Source organism: Procambarus clarkii, chromosome 13 (assembly GCF_040958095.1).
Source record: "Procambarus clarkii isolate CNS0578487 chromosome 13, FALCON_Pclarkii_2.0, whole genome shotgun sequence".
NCBI lineage: Eukaryota > Metazoa > Arthropoda > Malacostraca > Decapoda > Cambaridae > Procambarus > Procambarus clarkii.
Window position 1 is genome coordinate 14597875 of NC_091162.1, and position 21723 is coordinate 14619597.

General features: G+C 42.8%; 1 protein-coding gene across 3 annotated transcripts in view; it reads left to right on the forward strand.

Moving 5' to 3' along the window:
* The window catches only part of LOC123757133 (nahoda), a 290479-nt gene that overhangs the window by 64631 nt on the left and 204125 nt on the right, over positions 1-21723 (forward strand). For all 3 annotated transcript variants that reach the window (XM_045740555.2, XM_069323679.1, XM_045740557.2), the window contains exon 2: positions 1737-1785. The gene's annotated coding sequence lies outside the window, so the exon portion shown is untranslated. The remainder of the gene's footprint in view (positions 1-1736; positions 1786-21723) is intronic.

Genomic DNA, 21723 nt, shown 5'->3' on the forward strand with positions numbered 1-21723 from the left:
GAGTCCTGGCTGTAAGTCGATTGATGGGCTGTGTTCCATGGATATATTTTTTGGGAAAGGCTAAACATGAGCTTGGTGGCTGAAGTGATGGGAGGGAGGGGAGGGATGGGAAGGAGGGGGGAGAGAGAGAGAGAGAGAGAGAGAGAGAGAGAGAGAGAGAGAGAGAGAGAGAGAGAGAGAGAGAGAGAGAGAGAGAGAGAGAGAGGGGGGGGAAGGGATAAACAAGGTGGGGAGAGACAGACGTATCAACAACACTACTAACTACTATTTCAACATTACATCATCTATAAGCATCTGTATATGTTGAAATACATGTAAAGAGGGTTATAAACACTCACAGCTTTACTTGTGTACTTTAAGGAGGCTTTGGGTAACAGCTTCAGGGTCCCTGACGAGAGAACAAGCTTAACTTAAGTACCAAACACACACACACACATGATGGTAGCTCAGTAGACAGCCCGCCCGCTACTACCTTATTAACTCTGTATTCCCCGTGTCTTAACTTACTCCTTCACCTCTCCATCATCTTTGCTAAGAAATCATTTAAAAACTACTTTTAACACATCCTGTATTCAGCAGGGTATAGATGTCACCAGTGCTGCCACCTGCGGTACAAAATGGTACAATTTGGTACCAAATTGGTACTAAATTGACAAAATCATGAGTGGTGCCATCATGCGGGAAGCCTCTCTAGGCCTGAGATCGGCCGTCAGGGGCCAGTTTGTAATGTATTGTGTCGTCACTGTAACGACTAAAATGTCGTTAGATATGTGGTTTATTAAAGGGAAGGCGGGAAGTGACGTCTTATTAATGTGTAGCCTAAACAAATACATGATTAGATTGCGTCGGCGACAGCCTAGTAATGAACAAAAATAATGAAACTCGTAGCAATAGTAATTTTGCATTCTGCATTTGTATGCAGATACAGTGCATTCTGCATTTTGCATTCATTTGCATTTGTAATAATGCATGAGTAATTTATCTTACAGCAAGTGATGGATTTGTATATCTTTTACAAAAATGAATTCATCATTTTTTGATGAATATGTCCAGTTGATGAATATACCCCGTTTTTCAAGCCGTTGTTCCACTAGCTAGAGCTCGATTCTGCAGGCGCAAATAGGTGTGTACATACATTAGGACGTGATGTGGTGGAGGCAGTCTCCATACACAGTTTCAAATGTAGATAGATGTGTACTCACCTAGTTATGCTTGCGGGGGTTGAGCTCTGGCTCTTTGGGCCCGCCTTTCAACTGTCATTCAACTGATTTAATTTTTATTTTCTTTCCTACACACACACACACACCCCAGGAAGCAGCCCGTAACAGCTGTCTAACTCCCAGGTACCTATTTACTCCTAGATGAACAGGGGCATCAGGTTGAAAGAAACTCTGCCCATTTGTTTCCGCCTCCGCCGGGAATCGAACCCGGACCCTAAGGACTATCCTGTCCTTATCTATCTAAGCGCTGTCCACTCAACTGTCATGCCCCTAATATATATATATATATGTGTGTGTGTGTGTGTGTGTGTGTGTGTGTGTGTGTGTGTGTGTGTGTGTGTGTGTGTGTGTGTGTGTGTGTGTGTGTGTGTGTCTACCTATTCATATTTGAAATTATAAAGTACTGACCAGTACACTATGTAGTAAATGAATGTGTTTAGTTATTTTGACATAAAATTAATCCTCTTAGAGTTTACGATAAAAATATTTTAAAGTTGAGCAAATTTTTGTTTTCAGGAAGAACTGCTTGTGGCGTTAGTCAGTCGTGTTTACACAGCAACAGCTGGTAAGTAAAGCCCGCCAATACTTGCAGCCTTCCCACACACAGTTTTTATAACGTCATACTTGTTTATATGACGTTATAAACAGCTCTTCACGGTTATGGCAGCACTGGTCACACCTGTTTATTTTCTGCTATTGATTTCTTTTACTGGGAGTTAGAAATGTACGCGGTTCCATGCAGTCATTCTGCCGGCTGGGGGGGGGGGTATGTTCCCACGGTCTCAAGTGGGTATATTTACTCACCACTCCGCTGAGTGATGTATTGTTACCCAAACTCATAACCTCCCACCCATCCCTGGTCAGATGGTCAAGTGATTTCACCATAGTTGCCCAGTACTGTCCCTATGGCTGCGTGTTCACTCACAGGAAGTCTTCACACAAATTTATTAATCACATTAATCAATTAATTTATTAAATAACATTTAACATTTTTTTACTTCCAGTCCAGATTTTCCCAATATCGCAGTTGCCATAATTAATGAGGGAACTCAAATGGCTTGAGTCAAATGCTTGAAGAGCTGTCTGTGAGAGGGAGGTGATTTAGTGTGCTAGATTAGTTATTATCTTGCTCATTTTTAGTGACCTGTAATCAATAATATTTCGCATTGTATCTCCACCCACCATATTGTCTGTCTAGTAAATCTCAACCATGAATCAGTCAAAAGTCATCGTCAACCAAGAGACAATCTCATCAACCATGAGTCTAAACCATTCCCAAGTAATTCCCAAAGCAGAGTAAAAAATTTCCTCTTCATTTCTTCTTCAGCCCATTTTTATCATAGTGATGACTCGCATGTAATTTTTTTTTTCATGGAGAAGGCTAGAAAGTTCAGTCATCGATTCCCTTCGTCATACAACTATGTTATGCGTACATGCGCGCCTCATTCACTTTCACTCTTATCTCCCGCGCCGACTGGGCCGAGTGGCGCCGGCGGAGTGTAACCGATCACAACAGTTTCCCGCCAAATGTCTCAACCGTAACATTTTAGCGCATCTTAATTCAGTTATTTGGCGAGCAATGGAAGCGATTGCACTTTCATTAGTTATATATGTTAAGTCATATTTGATATTTTTTTGAGATATATACAAGAGTTGTTACATTCTTGTACAGCCACTAGTACGCGTAGCGTTTCGGGCAAGTCCTTAATCCTATGGTCCCTGGAATACGATCCCCTGCCGCGAAGAATCGTTTTTTCATCCAAGTACACATTTTACTGTTGTGTTAAACAGAGGCTACAGTTAAGGAATTGCGCCCATTAAATCCTCCCCGGCCAGGATACGAACCCATGACATAGCGCTCGCGGAACGCCAGGCGAGTGTCTTACCACTACACCACGGAGACTGCAATTTAGGATTTGGGGATTTTTCCAATTATCCAATTTTCCAAAAATCCAATTATTAGGATTTTGCTGATAAGGTAATTGAAGTAAATAACTTATAAAAGTATATCTGAAAATGTATTATTTATAAGACTATCGAGAATATTTGTCTTATGTATACACACATTATTTGATGTGTCTGCGAGTGTGTGTGTCTCTCTCTCTCTCTCTCTCTCTCTCTCTCTCTCTCTCTCTCTCTCTCTCTCTCTCTCTCTCTCTCTCTCTCTCTCTCTCTCTCTCTCTCTCTCTCTCTCTCTCTCTCTCTCTCTCTCTCTCTCTCTCTCTCTCTCTCTCTCTCTCTCTCTCTCTCTCTCTCTCACACCTACACGCCAATTGCACATCTTCCCCCATGGGTGCTGCCAGCCGTGACCACAGTGAGTTCACACACTGAGACTTTGATCCACTTTCGTGAACATGTGCGTGAGACATTGTAAAATGGTCGTTGGGCAGTATTATTTATAAGACTATCGAGAATATTTGTCTTATGTATACACACATTATTTGATGTGTCTGCGAGTGTGTGTGTCTCTCTCTCTCTCTCTCTCTCTCTCTCTCTCTCTCTCTCTCTCTCTCTCTCTCTCTCTCTCTCTCTCTCTCTCTCTCTCTCTCTCTCTCTCTCTCTCTCACACCTACACGCCAATTGCACATCTTCCCCCATGGGTGCTGCCAGCCGTGACCACAGTGAGTTCACACACTGAGACTTTGATCCACTTTCGTGAACATGTGCGTGAGACATTGTAAAATGGTCGTTGGGGCGGGGACGGTGGTTGACTCGTTGGGTCGGTGGCGGTTGTTGAGGCAGTGCTGGGGTCGGTAGTTAGGATGGCCGCAGTTGGCTGTGTATATATGTGTGTGTGTATATATATATATATATATATATATATATATATATATATATATATATATTATATATATATATATATTATATATATATATATATATATATATATATATATATATATATATATATATATATATATATATATATATATATATATAGAGAGAGAGAGAGAGAGAGAGAGAGAGAGAGAGAGAGACATAGTGAGGAGGGGACACATTGCCAATGTGTCCACTTGCCAACTACGACAGGCTGGTGAGGACGCAGATAAGAGAACAGATAACACTATTAGTACGTGAACACATACATTCTGGGCCGTGTGTGGTGGTTTACATGTTTTGTACGTGTGTGAACATTCATATGTCCGTGTTTAAAATTCCGCACCTCCAGAACGTCAATTAACTGTTGGGGGGGGGGGGTATATTTGACCTCTGAGGTTCTAAATGTAGATTTAGATTTGAACGCATGACCATGTTTTTCACCCGGCTGTGTTTGTGGGCGCGTGGGGGGTTGAGCTTTAGCTCCAGGACGGTGAGGCGAGAGGAAAGACTATGCCCTTAGACCCCGTCAAGAACTTTGGGCCAATTCCAACCACTTGGGCTGGACGGTAGAGCGACGGTCTCGCTTCCTGCAGGTCGGCGTTCAATCCCCAACCGTCTAAGGGGGTTATCTTATCTTGAGAGGTTATCTTGAGAAGGTTTCGGGGCTTAGTGTCCCCGCGGCCCGGTCCTTGACCAGGCCTCCACCCCCAGGAAGCAGCCCGTAGCAGCTGTCTAACTCCCAGGTACCTATTTACTGCTAGGTAACAGGGGCATCAGCGGGTGAAAGACACATTTTGCCTATTTGTCTCCGCCTCCACCGGGGATCGAACCCGGAACCTCAGGACTACGAATCCGAAGCGCTGTCCACCAAGCTGTCAGGCGACACGAATGGTTGGGCACCATTCTTTATCCTGACCCCTTCCAAGTGCTATATAGTCGTGATGGCTAGGAGCTATCTCCTGATAATTCCCTTCCCTTCGGGCAAATTCCAGGTAAACGCTAAAGTCGTTATCTTGAGAGGTTATCCAAAATCCAAAATGTCAAATCCAAATGTTTTTTTTGTCTAACATTTTGGATGCGTGGAAGTTTCCACTGGTCACCTTGTTCTACTGTAATAGTGAACTTGTCCTCTGTATCAGTCCTATCACTTCCCTTGAGATTGTTACACACTCTTATCTCTGGCTCCTTACCTTGTAGCGGAGATGCGGGCTCTAGTTCTTGGGCCCCGCCTCCTAGCCTGCTGCCCGCTTTGCTGTCTTCCCGACTGACATAAAGACAAGAAGCTCTTGGTTGTGTTCGATGTTTGAAAAAGATTTTGATGCGAATAACATTGCAGTATGATAAATTATATAGTGGGCTTTTATTATTTACAAATGGATGAAGTAATTAATTTTATTTTGTTGACGTAAGTGTCAACATCTATTCATGAGGCATGAATAGATGCCTCATGAGGCACCTATTCATGTAGGTGCCTTATACGTAGGTGCCTCATTTATGAATAATATAGGTAGCTGGTTTGGTGTTGGGCTTCAGGCCTACCAGAGGCCTACCAACCTCTGGAGTGTTACTAAGGCCTCTACAGTTGCTTAGTGACCAACCAGCAAGAATAATTTAGTCCTCAACATTGTCCAGGAGCTGACGATATATTCACTCACAGGATGAGTGACGCTGCCCAGTAAACCCACTCTTCAGGACAGTATTTAAAAAAAAATAAAAAAAAAATGTCCAGCCTGCTTGACCAGACCGCCAAGCAGGAGGTCAGGTCAGAGACCGGGCCGCAGGGGACGTTGATTCTCGGAACCAACACACGCTGAGTATGGTATGCTTAGCCTTAAACCCAACGCCAAACCAGTTTAATTCTGGATTTTTCGTTTATTTGAACTCATACATGGTTACAGTTTATTGAATATATAAATTGGCTTACATACATTTGCACATGGCACAAATAGGCCTAATAATATTATGGATGTACAATATGTGAATTCAACAAAATTTACACATTTTATCTTATTAACTTTGTTTAATATCTTTTATGAATGGAGTCCCGTTACAAATCTCTAGTGCTTACTAGCGATTCAAGAGAATCATTCTCTTGAGTGAAAAAGGAGTACCACCTCTGGTGCAAGTGTAGGGACCCATAGCCTCGGAGAAGAACATAATCAGTACTCAGGATTGCCAAAATATATATATATATATATATATATATATATATATATATATACCTTTTATATATGCCTATATATATATATAATATATATATATATATATATATATATATATATATATATATATATATATATTATTATATTATTATTATTATTATTAAGTATTATTATTAAAAAAAATAAAAATATATAATAAAAATAAAATATTATTAATATATATTTGGTATTTCTGCGGCATGTTTACTCTGCTTTCGGCATATAATAACTTTTCATGTCATATAATTTTAATTTAATTTAATTTATATGTTCTCTGTTAACCCCCAATGTATCTTCTTATACATAAATAAATAAAATAAAACCAATAAAAATAATTCACTGTCAAGTTGGTGGTGTGAGCGGCCATATTTGTCTCCACCTGAGATACTTCACAAGCGCTGCCAGGCTTGTTTGTTGACTTATCGTACCGAAACACGATGCCGAAGTCGTTAGAGGGAGGTGATAAGAGGGGGGGGGGGTCATATGGGTGAATGGGGGGGATGAGGGTCATAGGGGTGATGGAGGGGGGGGGGGGGAGTGTCAAACTAACATGCAGAAACTGCAAGCAGTGCAAAATAAGGCACTAAAGGAGAGCAGCAAAACACCGTCCACCATATGATCAGACAATCCAGGAGCTCCGTGAACTCCTGAACATACAGCCACTAAACATCAGACTGCAGCACCAAGCCATCAGGGTGTGGAACACCATCCTAATGTTAGAACTGAAATCCATCCCCCCAATACTTAAAAAACTGCATATATATATATATATATATATATATATATATATATATATATATATATATATATATATATATATATATATATGTATATATATATATATATATATATATATATATATATATATATATATATATATATATATATATATATATATGTGTGTGTGTGTGTGTGTGTGCGGAAAATCCACAGAGAAATATGAAAGAAAGTGAACGTTTCGGCCTGTTAAAGCCGTTGTCAACACCGGACTGGTGTTAATAATTATATATTATTATATATAATATATAATTATTATTATGATTATTATTGTTGTTATTATTATTATTATTATTATTATTATTATTATTATTATTATTATTATTATTATTATTATTATTATTATTGTTATTACTATTATTATTATTAATAGTAGTAGTAGTATTTGTATTAAATGTGGGTGCTACAATCTAAGTCACTTATTCCCTTCTTACTCTCAAGTTCCCCTTGTACATTTATCCAATATTCTGTGATGACGTCATAGTTGTTGTGGGTGTAGCGATTAAGAGGAGTCACGGGGTCAAAGGTCAACCACCTAGAGGAGAAAAAGTTATAATATTGACCCCAAGTAACGCTGTCTTGTGTATGTGTATTTACTATTTGTGTCCGCACAATCGAGCTATTAGCTCTTGGATCCTGTCTTTCTAACCAATCTATTCTAGACAGGAGGCCTGGTCGACGACCGGGCCGCGGGGACACTAAGCCCCGGAAGCACCTCAAGGTAGCCTCCCCTATTATGTCTTACTACATATAACACACACATATACATACATACACATCCTAAGGAAGCAGCCCGTAGCAGTTGTCTAACTCCCCAGGTACCTATTTACTGCTAGGTGAAGAGGGGCATCAGGGTGAAAGAAAGTCTGCACATTTGTTTCCGCCGGGGATCGAACCCGGACCCTGAAGACTACGACCTTCCCCAGAGCCCTGTCCACTCAGCCAGGAGGCCCCGCGCGTGTGTGTGTACTCACCTAGTTGTGTGTGTGTTAAATTTATGTATTCGTCTGAAAAGGAGTTTACATATTCTTCTAAGGTAGATTTGATGTATACTTGAGTATACATACTAAAGAGATTTGAGGTGTGTGTGCCTTCTGGGTAAAAAATTATAAACCTGCTCAGTTCACTTCTTATAGCCCATATTCACACAGTTCAGTTTGGTATATATATATATATATATATATATATATATATATATATATATATATATATATATATATATATATATATATATATATATATATATATATATATATATATATTAAGAGTTTAATTTAATCCTGGACAATATTCTATAGTAAATTATAATTAGTGGTTAGTCGATCAGTAAGCTACTATGTCTGGCAATGAAGGTGATCGTTATCGTACAGTGGTCGTTAGGAGAAGGCAATCGTTACAATAGAGAGGTCGTTAGATGGGAGTTGTGGGAATGAGTGTGAACGACTCTGTTGTGTAAGCGATCTTCCCTAGTATGTCCTGGGCGACACCCGTGTTTGTTTGTCCTGAGATAAACATTAATGAACTCCATCACTCTTGGACCCTCTTATTGGTTCCCTCCACCTTGGCTGTACTCTCTTCACCTTGGCTGTACTCTCTTCACCTTGGCTGTACCCCCTTCACCTTGGCTGTACCCCCTTCACCTTGGCTGTACCCCCTTCACCTTGGCTGTACCGCCTTCACCTTGGCTGTACTCTCTTCTCCTTGGCTGTACTCTCTTCTCCTTGGCTGTAACCCCCTTCACCTGCTTACCACCACACCACCCTCCTTATCCAATGTCCTTCTCTGGTGCTCCCGGAACCTCCTTAAAACATAGAAACCTGCAGGAGTGACGGGAAGGTATTCCAGTGGAAAAAGGGCCAAGTACCTTAGAAACAGGACCCACCGTCACGGGGACAGGAGAGATCGCCTCTGAGGGTGGCGGGATGGCCTAGAGGAGCCAAGTGGAGTGCCACAAGGGGGAGTTTTGGGGCAGATCCTGTTCTTTATCAAGTAGATATGACCGAGAGTCGGGACCCAAGAGCAGTGGTTCATCCCTCCCCACAAACACATCTAGGCGAGTACAATAAACGGTGTTTCCACTCACAGGATGAGTGATGCTGCCCAATACTGTCACTATGGCGGTGTGTCCACTCACAGGATGAGTGGCGCTGCAACAACAACCTCCTAGATCCCACAGCAACCTCCCAGAACCCCACAACTACCTCCCAGAACCCCACAACTACCTCCCAGAACCCCACAACTACCTCCCAGAACCCCACAGCAACCTTCGACACCTGTGACATTGGATGATAACTAAGAAGGTCTGCGATAAGACCCACACGGTGTATCGCTCAAGGAAAACGATAACGAAATGGATTGTTGACGATAGTGGTGTTGTTGGTGCGCGACGACTGCCGTCCGTGACGCCCAGGTGCTTCCCTGTTATTACTGGAGCCTTGTTGTGTAGGTTTGTGTCCTGTTCTTCTGTTCAACGGTGTTGTCTTGTTCAACGAAAAGCTTAGATAAGCTTATTCTTGTATTTGTTCTTATTTGCTTGTTCTTGTTCGCTATTTGTCCCTGCAATATCGAGCTGTTAGCTCTTGGGGGCCCGCTTTTCTAACCGTCCGTTCTCAAATGTTACTGACTCCCGACCTGTTCTCCTATCTTATCTGCTACATATATTTCCCTCACACACACACACACACACACACACACACACACACACACACACACACACACACACACACACACACACACACACACACACACACACACACGCAGGAGGGCCTCGTAGCCTGGTGGATAGCGCGCAGGACTCGTAATTCTGTGACGCGGGTTCGATTCCCGCACGAGGCAGAAACAAATGGGTAAAGTTTCTTTCACCCTAAGTGCCCCTGTTACCTAGCAGTAAATAGGTACCTGGGAGTTAGTCAGCTGTCACGGGCTGCTTCCTGGGGTGTGTGTGTGTGTGTGTGGTGTGGGGAAAAAAAAAGTAGTTAGTAAGTTAGTAGTTAGTTAGTAAACAGTTGATTGACAGTTGAGAGGCGGGCCGAAAGAGCAAAGCTCAACCCCCGCAAAAACACAACTAGTAAACACAACTAGTATACACACATGCAGCCCGTACCTTGTCAAGCACAAGACGAAGCTGGAAAAAGTCCAAAAGGTATGCCACTAGACTAGTCCCAGAACTAAGAGGCATGGGTTACGAGGAAAGGCTGCGGGAAATGCACCTTACGACACTGGAAGACAGAAGAGCAAGGGGAGACATGACCACAACCTACAAAATCCTCAGGGGAATCGACCGGGTAAACAAGGATAAACTATTCAACACTGGTGGGACGCGAACAAGGGGACACAGGTGGAAACTGAGTACCCACATGAGCCACAGGGACGTTAGAAGGAACTTTTTCAGTGTCAGAGTAGTTAACGGATGGAATGCATTAGGCAGTGATGTGGTGGAGGCTGACTCCATACACAGTTTCAAATGTAGATATGATAGAGCCCAGTAGGCTCAGGAACCTGTACACTAGTTGATTGACAGTTGAGAGGCGGGACCAAAGAGCCAAAGCTCAACCCCCGCAAGCACAAATAGGTGAGTACACACACACAGCCACAGAGACACTAGAAAGAATTTTTAGAAAAAATATTTCAGTGTCAGAATAGTTAACAAATGGAATGCATTAAGTAATGATGTGGTGGAGGCTGACTCCATACACAGTCTCAAATATAGATATGGCAGAGCCCAGTAGGCTCAGGAATCTGTGCACCAGTTGACTGACAATTGAGAGGCGGGACCAAAGAGCCAGAGCTCAACCCCAGCAAGCACAACTAGGTGAGTACGCACATATACAATTCACAAATGTAAAAGCAGGTATGATAGGGAAATAAATAGGTCAGCTCACAAGAGCTCTCTAACTCTCAAATAACCTACTGCAGAGTGAGCAGAGACATCAAGTGAAAGAAACTCTTCCTATTTATTCCTCTCTCGACCGGGAATCCCAAACGCTGTCAGCTTTTGGTAGTCTGGTATATGATGAGTAATCTGTTTATAAATATACCCTGAGGGGTGAGTGTACTTGGCAGTTATTCATGTGGTGAGTGAAGGCAGCAACATCAATAGAAGCATCATCATGAATCATCACCAACACTATAGACACTTAACTTGCTCTGTCACCAAGCCCTCCCCTCCAACACACTTGCTATGGTCATAATAATATTGTAAGTGTGTTGTGTGACTTAAAACTTACCATCTGCTGCGACACTGTCAAGTGACCTTAGTGAAAAAAGGGCAGAAAAGGCTTGGCGTGTATGTTTACGCCCTGCAGCTGTTGCCAGATGCATGAAGTTATCGTTTTCACCTTTCCACGTTTCCGTGAAAGCTTTGTGAACTGATTCATTCATTTATGGTCACTAGGGGACTGATTTAGTGCGTGTTTCTTGAGGAGGAAGCATCAAAGAGTGTGATTAAGGGCATTATGAACTGAACAACGGTTACGCAAGTTTTTTTTCGCGCCAAATGGCTGTGTTTGCGGAGTGCGTCACTAGAGGGGGCAGTCTTCTGCTGTAATTCTATACCGTATAATTTAATCCATCAATCAAAGCGATAGGACTAATAGCTTTTGGAGGCATATGTTCATAGTATGGACACACAAAGATAAGTCCGCATTTTGTATTATTGAATAATTTTTCATTAGTACGTATATGGACCAGAATGTTATTATTATTATTTGTAAATGACTAACTGTGGCCGCACTTTTATATAATTTTAAGGGACGGGTTTGATTAATTCGTAGAACTTGCACCAAGCCTAATTTAATATTTGTTTTGTTTGGTTCAAAAGAGTTATATTGATATATTACTTTAACAGCATCCTAACTTAGATATAGGCTCAAGGAAGAAGAACCGTCTTAACCCGACATTAATGAACAAAACAGTATGATTTTTTTGCTGGTGCATGATGGCTGTTGACTGCTTGACCGCCACTGTGGCGCACGCGGGTAAATATGGCGGTTTGCCGCCAGGAGCCTGTCAAACACATTACCATGGAGCGAGGGAAGCCTAGCCTTCCTGAGATTACCTGCAGAGAAAATAGAATATTTACTGGTGATTACAATCACTGGCTTGAGGTCGTAGATCTCTTGGAGGTCCTCAGCTTCCGGAGAGGAACAGAGGACACAGCAGGTGTTGCCCCTCTGGACCAACTGAGAAAACTGGACTGTTTTCTAAGAGAAGTTCCGGATCAGCCGGGCTGTGGTGGGTATGTGTGGGCCTGCGGGCCGCTCCAAGCAACAGCCTGGTGGACCAAACTCTCACAAGTCGAGCCTGGCCTCAGGCCGTGCTTGGGGAGTAGAAGAACTCCCAGAACCCCATCAAGCAGGTATCAAGCAGGTACCACCACATTGAGGCGCTCAAACAGGAAGCTGGCAGCCGTGAGGTTTCTTGGGGTAATTTTCAAGGTGTACATCTGGGGAAAATGTAATTCGATTTAAAATTGATGTCGATCTAAAATATAAATGATTAATGATTTCTAAAAGTCAGGGATTGTGGGGGTAGAAATAGCCTAAGCTACTCTTTCCCTTTGAGATGTATTTCTTTCTTGTCTCAATAAACATACTTGAACTTGAAGGCTTGTTAGGCTTATCGAGCCCCCCCCCCCCCGGTCTCCACCCAAGGCCAACTACCCCAGGATGCAACCCACAACAGGTGTCATAATCTCGAGTACCTATTTACCGCTAGGTGAACTGGGGCATGAGGTGCAAGGAAACATTGGCCAGAGTCTCCGCCCTTTCGCGGGTTGTGGCCTGACTGTACTGATCACCACGATGTGCCTCGTATATTGCTTATATATTATTTAATAAAGATAAAACAAATATTTTATATAGCAAAGTAACAGTAGCAACAACAACAGGCGCAGCAGCAGTAACAACAACAACAGGCGCAGCAGCAGTAACAACAACAACAGGCGCAGCAGCAGTAACAACAACAACAGGCGCAGCAGTAACAACAGGAGCAGCAGCAGTAACAACAACAACAGGAGCAGCAGTAACAACAACAACAGGAGCAGCAGCAGTAACAACAACAACAGGAGCAGCAGCAGTAACAACAACAACAGGAGCAGCAGCAGTAACAACAACAACAGGAGCAGCAGCAGTAACAACAACAACAGGAGCAGCAGCAGTAACAACAACAGCAGCAGGAGCAGCAGCAATAACAACAGCAGCCGCAGCAGTAACAATATGAGCACATTAACAGTAGCAGCAACAGATGCTGGCCTGCTCACATTACAGTAATGACTTGCACAATAAGTCCTCCGGCGGCCGCCTCCACCACCATGGCTGCCTCTCCCATCTTCCTCCCAAGCACACGCCCTAAACCAATAGCCCGCACTACGCTACACAAGTAATGCAACCTGGGATGCAACTGAATCCTCTAGTGGGGCCGAGACTTCCACTGAAACCAAATCAGAGTTTCACACCCGCATACACTCTGGCTGTGATATAAGCGTTCGATCCCGCAATGCTTCTCTTTGAATGCACAAAGAAATCATATTAAGGTGATGTATCACTGAGAATATCAGTTGGAGCCATGAGGTAAACACTCAGAGGCCTACCCCTTTCGGTCAGGTCAGAATGGTCCAACAAATGGCTACTAGAGTTTAACTCGAGCAAGTGCAAAGTGATGAAGTGTGGGGAGTAGGGAGAGTTATTATTATTATTGCTCTTTTTTCACCATTGCATTTTCACCATAGGTCTATAGTTGTATGGAATCCTCAGTGGTTTCTAAACCCCCCCATTGTCTGCTGTTGTCTGCCAGTCTTTTGTCTGCTGTTGTCTACCAGTCTTTTATCTGCTGTTGTCTACCAGTCTTTTATCTGCTGTTGTCTACCAGTCTTTTATCTGCTGTTGTCTGCCAGTGTTTTGTCTGCTGTTGTCTACCAGTCTTTTATCTGCTGTTGTCTACCAGTCTTTTGTCTGCTGTTGTCTACCAGTCTTTTATCTGCTGTTGTCTGCCAGTGTTTTGTCTGCTGTTGTCTACCAGTCTTTTGTCTGCTGTTGTCTACCAGTGTTTTACCCAGGTGAAAGGTTTCCCAGCTGAGGAGTTACCCCGTTAATGGATTAATGTGATGGTGGCATTTTTGAAGTATGTTGCAAGTAGTCCAGATGCAAGAGTTACATTTAACATTGTTGTATATTGATGGATGATAGACACTGGTAGGTTAGTTAACACCATTATGTTTATTTTACTAGTGACTCTTTCCTCGTGCCTCGGGGTGCCGTCTTGGACCTGTGTGAAGACGGCACTCAAGAGTTTTGTTAAGGCTTTGCAAGCAATGTTGCTTGCTTATCTTATCGACTAGAATTGTGTCTGATCTCTCTATGGTACGACAAAAGTTTACAGTTTCTCTAGCAACCCGTTCTCGCACTTTCGTATAGTCAATATTGACTTATTAAATACGTGCATATGTGACATACTAATTTATTGTGACTATTTTAGTTCACCTTGAAAAGCTTCATAGAAAATACCGACCTTACCTAACCTTCTTAGTATGTTAAGATAAGCATCTTATTGCTTCGTAATTACAATTATTACTTAACCTATTATAGGTATAGGTTAAGTAATAATTGTAATTACGAAGCAATAAGATGCTTATGTTAACATACTAAGAAGGTTAGGTAACGTCGGTGTTTTCTATGAAACTTTTCAAGGTAAACTAAAATAGTCACAATAAATTAGTATGTCACATATGCACTTATTTAATAAGTCAATATTGACTGTTAGAATCTGAATCGGGTTTATCCGAATATTTGTTACTGGTACTTGCCCCTAAAGACAGGCAGGCAGGAGGCCTGGTCGACGACCGGGCCGCGGGTACGCTAAGCCCCGGAAGCACCTCAAGGTAACCTCAAGGTAAAGTCATGATTATTGTTCCTTGTCCTCGTAGAGTTTATTTCCTGAGGCGTCCTTGATGTGCTTGGGTGACCCAGCAGGGGTTGGTCTTGCTGCATAACTGTCTTGGGTTTCAGTAAACACCTTGGCTTTGGTGTACAGGTTATGCCACTGTTTCTGGTGGTATTTACTACATCTGTCTGTCAGTGGGGATACTCGCCACCGGGGAAGGGGGAGGGGGAGTGAGGGGTGTTGGAGTGGAGAGAAAGAGGGGTTTGAAATGGTTAGGGGGCTGGTAGGGTGTTGTTGTGTGGTGGTTGATGGGTGGGGGGGAGGGGTGTGGTGGGTGGGGCGGGGTGTGGTTGAGTCCGTTGTTTTACCACTACTCAGCTCCCGGGGTTGTGGGGTGGGGGGTTGTGGGGTGGGGGGTTGTGGGGTGGAGGTTGTGGGGTGGGGGTTGAGGGCTGGAGTGGGGTGTAGTTGAAGGCGGGGGGGGGGGGGGGAGGGAAAGTGGGGGAGGAAAGGTTGTAAACTTTTACTTTTATTGTTATTTTTTAAGAAGGCTGGAGGCCTGGTCGACGACCGGGCCGCGGGGACACTAAGCCCCGGAAGCACCTCAAGGTAGCCTCAAGGTAAGGTAAGGTAGGCTTAATTCCGTATTTCCCCTCTCTCTTGTGGCCGGCAAGCCTTTTATTGAAGGGGTGTGGAGGAGGGAAGGAAGAGAGGGTAACATGAGGAAAGAAAGAGGAAAAGGAGGTAAAGCTGGGAATGTATTTTACTGCTAGGTGACCAGAGGCATCAGGTGGAAGGAAAAGCTGCCCAAACGTTTTTTTTTTAGGGGGAGGGGGGTGGGGGTGAGGAAACGCTTCTCTCCTGCGGCGGTGTGAGCCGACGACATAGGAGGCATTACACCACAGAGGACTGACGTAGGTCCAAGAGCTGAAGCTCGATTTGGGGAAACACAGCTAGATATGAACACATACGCACACACACACATTCACATGTGAACATACAAGCGTATACCCCCACACAATACACTCACACATGCGTATACCCCCACACAATACACTCTCACATGCGTATACCCCCACACAATACACTCTCACATGCGTATACCCCCACACAATACACTCTCACATGCGTATACCCCCACACAATACACTCACATGCGTATACCCCCACACAATACACTCTCACATGCGTATACCCAACACAATACACTCTCACATGCGTATACCCCCACACAATATATAAACCGAAACGCGCGACTACACCCACAATCACCGCGGAAGACTTCACATTCGACTTGAGAATTGTCCAGGACGGACCGAAACGTCGTCGTCCCTTCACCTTCTAGTGTGTGGTCTGGTCAACTCTTCACCCGCACAAAGAGAAGATCAAACAAGTATCAGATGCCTAGAATACACTTTACATTATAACTTCATCTCTCTAACACACGACGTCAAGCATCTATTATCATGAACAAATCCTTCAATTAACAAATATATTGACAAATGGTCAATACAACTTGACCATTTAATTGAACATCAAAAGTTTTTTTTTCTGAAATATGATTATATATATATATATATATATATATATATATATATATATATATATATATATATATATATATATATATATATAATCTATATATATATATATATATATATATATATATATATATATATATATATATAATCTATATATATATATATATATATATATATATATATATATATATATATATATATATATAAAGCTGTTGTATTATCTTGAAGACATTGCAATAGTCTTTTGCTTCAACCAACTCCTAATTCTTTTAAAATCACTCAAAACAATCTAATTGAGGGGTTAGAGACAAGTTGGCAACCTCTTGACGATATCCGTTGATAACAGAAAACAAAATGTTGATCACATAATGTGAAGGAGAGAATGGGATCCAAGATGGAGAGTGAGCTTGTGAAAAATATATATTATGAGGTCCGCGACGGACGCGTTGGTCTTCACCTGCGTCTGTTGTTGTTCTTAAGACGCAACACCAAATGACGTCATCTCACTTCCGGTTCCACGAAGCCAGTTAGTGTTTATTTGACGTCCATTTTTGTCTATGGTAGTTTTTAGTTATCCGATAACAACGTGTATAATTAGTGACAGGTATTTTGTTATTTTGTAAATTATGATTTATTTGTTTGTAAAGTTTCATTGGTTTTAGGGATTTGTTAAAGCAAGACTGAAAGATGAGAGTTTACTGTGAATGGGAGACTGCGATGAACCATTGATGGTGATCAGCCCATATTGAAATATTCTCTATATGTATCTTCTTTATCGCTGTCATTTATGAAAGTCCAAGGAAAGATAAATAGTTTATGAGAACTTGTTCTGAGAAAATGCGCCTTAGTGATACATTAACGAAAGTAAAAATAAAGAAATTGCAACGTGTGGCGAGCTTTGGCAACTGTGATGTCTTCAAGCGAGCATTTCAAGGTCAGACGCCGCCGGCGACCACAGGTGCCAAATTCCCTTTATTATCAACCTATTACTCAGTAATGACAACACAATATTAAACACTGATATCAGTCCTATTCTAGTTCCACCAAGTGTAAAATAAAGAGTTAAATATTCTATTTAGTTTAACCTATACATACACACAGAGAGCCTTAATTTATACACAGGAATGTTCCTTGGTTCTCATTGGCATCGCCCACCGGCAAAAACCTGTCACCATAATGTGAACCTCACAGAGATACCCAATTCTATTCATCCATGAGCCAAGCCTCTGACGCCAGTGTTCACCGGGGAACACCCAAAACTGGAAGTTAACCAGCCAAGGGCAGAGATATGTGGGCAAATGGTGGCAGTTGTCGGGTGTATTAGCGAGGTAATTAGGTCTCGGTGTCTGTAGGATGAGACCCGTTGTGGCGGGAAGTCTCTCCTAACCCACATATATATATGGCGGACTCCCGCTCCTTCCCCATAACACAGCACTGCTCCTGTGCCGGGTAAGTTACGGGCTCACCATAGCCCGTGCTACTTGGAACTTGTTCCCAGTAGCTGAATCTATGACAACTCCTTCCCATACTCTCGGTACGGCGCCGGGACCAAGAATTGTACAAGTTGATCACTCATAATGTTCGGTAATATCATCATTGTTTGTGATGTGTGTTTATATATGTGTGTATATGGACACGTTGTACTGAACGGGGTGAGAATAGCTTGAGCTACTGTATCCTTTTGGTATACTTATACCTCAATAAACTAATTTCAATAGTCACAAATTCGTACGTACTTAGCTTTTAGACAGTAGTATACTCACTAGTAAGGACTGTCTTGGGTTATCTTGGGATGATTTCGGAGCTTAGCGTCCCCGCGGCCCGGTCCTCGACCAGGCCTCCTTTTTGTTACACATCCCCAGGAAGCAGGCCGTAGCAGCTGTCTAACTCCCAGGTACCTATTTACTGCTAGTATAGCCTGCAAGCAGGGAGTGTTCTGTGTGGCGTATACACATGTGTCAGTGTATTGTGCCTGTGTGGCGTATACACATGTGTCAGTGTGTTGTGACTGTGTGGCGTATACACATGTGTCAGTGTATTGTGCCTGTGTGGCGTATACACATGTGTCAGTGTGTTGTGACTGTGTGGCGTATACACATGTGTCAGTGTATTGTGCCTGTGTGGCGTATACACATGTGTCAGTATATTGTGACTGTGTGGCGTATACACATGTGTCAGTGTATTGTGCCTGTGTGGCGTATACACATGTGTCAGTGTATTGTGACTGTGTGGCGTATACACATGTGTCAGTGTATTGTCACTGTGTGGCGTATACACATGTGTCAGTGTATTGTCACTGTGTGGCGTATACACATGTGTCAGTGTATTGTCACTGTGTGGCGTATACACATGTGTCAGTGTATTGTCACTGTGTGGCGTATACACATGTGTCACATGTGTCAGTGTATTGTGCCTGTGTGGCGTATACACATGTGTCAGTGTATTGTGCCTGTGTGGCGTATACACATGTGTCAGTGTATTGTGCCTGTGTGGCGTATACACATGTGTCAGTGTATTGTCACTGTGTGGCGTATACACATGTGTCACATGTGTCAGTGTGTTGTGACTGTGTGGCGTAAACACATGTGTCAGTGTATTGTGCCTGTATGGCGTATACACATGTGTCAGTATATTGTGACTGTGTGGCGTATACACATGTGTCAGTGTATTGTGCCTGTGTGGCGTATACACATGTGTCAGTGTATTGTCAGTGTGGCGTATACACATGTGTCAGTGTATTGTGACTGTGTGGCGTATACACATGTGTCAGTGTATTGTCACTGTGTGGCGTATACACATGTGTCAGTGTATTGTGACTGTGTGGCGTATACACATGTGTCAGTGTATTGTCACTGTGTGGCGTATACACATGTGTCAGTGTATTGTCACTGTGTGGCGTATACACATGTGTCAGTGTATTGTGACTGTGGCGTATACACATGTGTCAGTGTATTGTGACTGTGTGGCGTATACACATGTGTCAGTGTATTGTGCCTGTGTGGCGTATACACATGTGTCAGTGTATTGTGACTGTGTGGCGTATACACATGTGTCAGTGTATTGTCACTGTGTGGCGTATACACATGTGTCAGTGTATTGTCACTGTGTGGCGTATACACATGTGTCAGTGTATTGTCACTGTGTGGCGTATACACATGTGTCAGTGTATTGTCACTGTGTGGCGTATACACATGTGTCACATGTGTCAGTGTATTGTGCCTGTGTGGCGTATACACATGTGTCAGTGTATTGTGCCTGTGTGGCGTATACACATGTGTCAGTGTATTGTGCCTGTGTGGCGTATACACATGTGTCAGTGTATTGTCACTGTGTGGCGTATACACATGTGTCACATGTGTCAGTGTGTTGTGACTGTGTGGCGTAAACACATGTGTCAGTGTATTGTGCCTGTATGGCGTATACACATGTGTCAGTATATTGTGACTGTGTGGCGTATACACATGTGTCAGTGTATTGTGCCTGTGTGGCGTATACACATGTGTCAGTGTATTGTCAGTGTGGCGTATACACATGTGTCAGTGTATTGTGACTGTGTGGCGTATACACATGTGTCAGTGTATTGTCACTGTGTGGCGTATACACATGTGTCAGTGTATTGTGACTGTGTGGCGTATACACATGTGTCAGTGTATTGTCACTGTGTGGCGTATACACATGTGTCAGTGTATTGTCACTGTGTGGCGTATACACATGTGTCAGTGTATTGTGACTGTGGCGTATACACATGTGTCAGTGTATTGTGACTGTGTGGCGTATACACATGTGTCAGTGTATTGTGCCTTGACCGGAATGGTAACCTTTCATAACTACTACACTAAGGAGGAACATATTGTGTTTGTTTTAATTAAATAGACACAAGGGGGGTAGAAATAGCCTAAGCTACTCTATCCCTTTGAGATGTATTTATTGCTTATCTCAATAAACATACTTGAACTTGAACTTGAATAGACACAATGTTGCTGTTGTCGTTGTCTCATATATCTCGGTATATCATTTTCAGGGAGAATATACTTCTACTGTATACTTTTTAAATTTTGAATTTTGAGCATGCATTGTCGAAGCCTATTACGTGTGAAACTTTTAGTATACTGTTTCCATACCAGGGATATATATATACATAGAGGTGTATGTATTCTGCTTCTCGGTGTATATACAATGATTGATTGTTGGAGGCACTGGTTTATTGTGCACCTCATACTCATCCTGTGAGCGGTAGTTTATTGTGCACCCCATACTCATCCTGTGAGTGGTAGTTTATTGTGCACCCCATACTCATCTTGTGAGCGGTAGTTTATTGTGCACCCCATACTCATCCTGTGAGTGGTAGTTTATTGTGCACCCCATACTCATCCTGTGAGCGGTAGTTTATTGTGCACCCCATACTCATCCTGTGAGCGGTAGTTTATTGTGCACCCCATACTCATCCTGTGAGCGGTAGTTTATTGTGCACCCCATACTCATCCTGTGAGCGGTAGTTTATTGTGCACCCCATACTCATCCTGTGAGCGGTAGTTTATTGTGCACCCCATACTCATCCTGTGAGCGGTAGTTTATTGTGCACCCCATACTCATCCTGTGAGCGGTAGTTTATTGTGCACCTCATACTCATCCTGTGAGCGGTAGTTTATTGTGCACCCCATACTCATCCTGTGAGCGGTAGTTTATTGTGCACCCCATACTCATCCTGTGAGTGGTAGTTTATTGTGCACCCCATACTCATCCTGTGAGCGGTAGTTTATTGTGCACCCCATACTCATCCTGTGAGCGGTAGTTTATTGTGCACCCCATACTCATCCTGTGAGCGGTAGTTTATTGTGCACCCCATACTCATCCTGTGAGCGGTAGTTTATTGTGCACCCCATACTCATCCTGTGAGCGGTAGTTTATTGTGCACCTCATACTCATCCTGTGAGCGGTAGTTTATTGTGCACCCCATACTCATCCTGTGAGTGGTAGTTTATTGTGCACATAGCTTCAACAGCCAGCACATCTGCTCGTTCATGTCCACATATTCCAACATGGGAGGGGAGCCACGGAAACTTGACGACTCTTCCCTGGTTGATTAGTACCCTCACAGCTCTCTTGATTTCAGCGACTATTGCAAGATTTTCTGCCCGATTTTTACTTAGGCAGAAAATCTTGCGCTGCTTTTTAATCAGTGCAGATCACAGCACCATTAGTGTTTTGTTCAAGGAATCTTAACGCCATAACAATGGCAGTTAGCTGCGCTTGCGTTGAAGAGGCATAGTTCTCAATACGTGCCTTT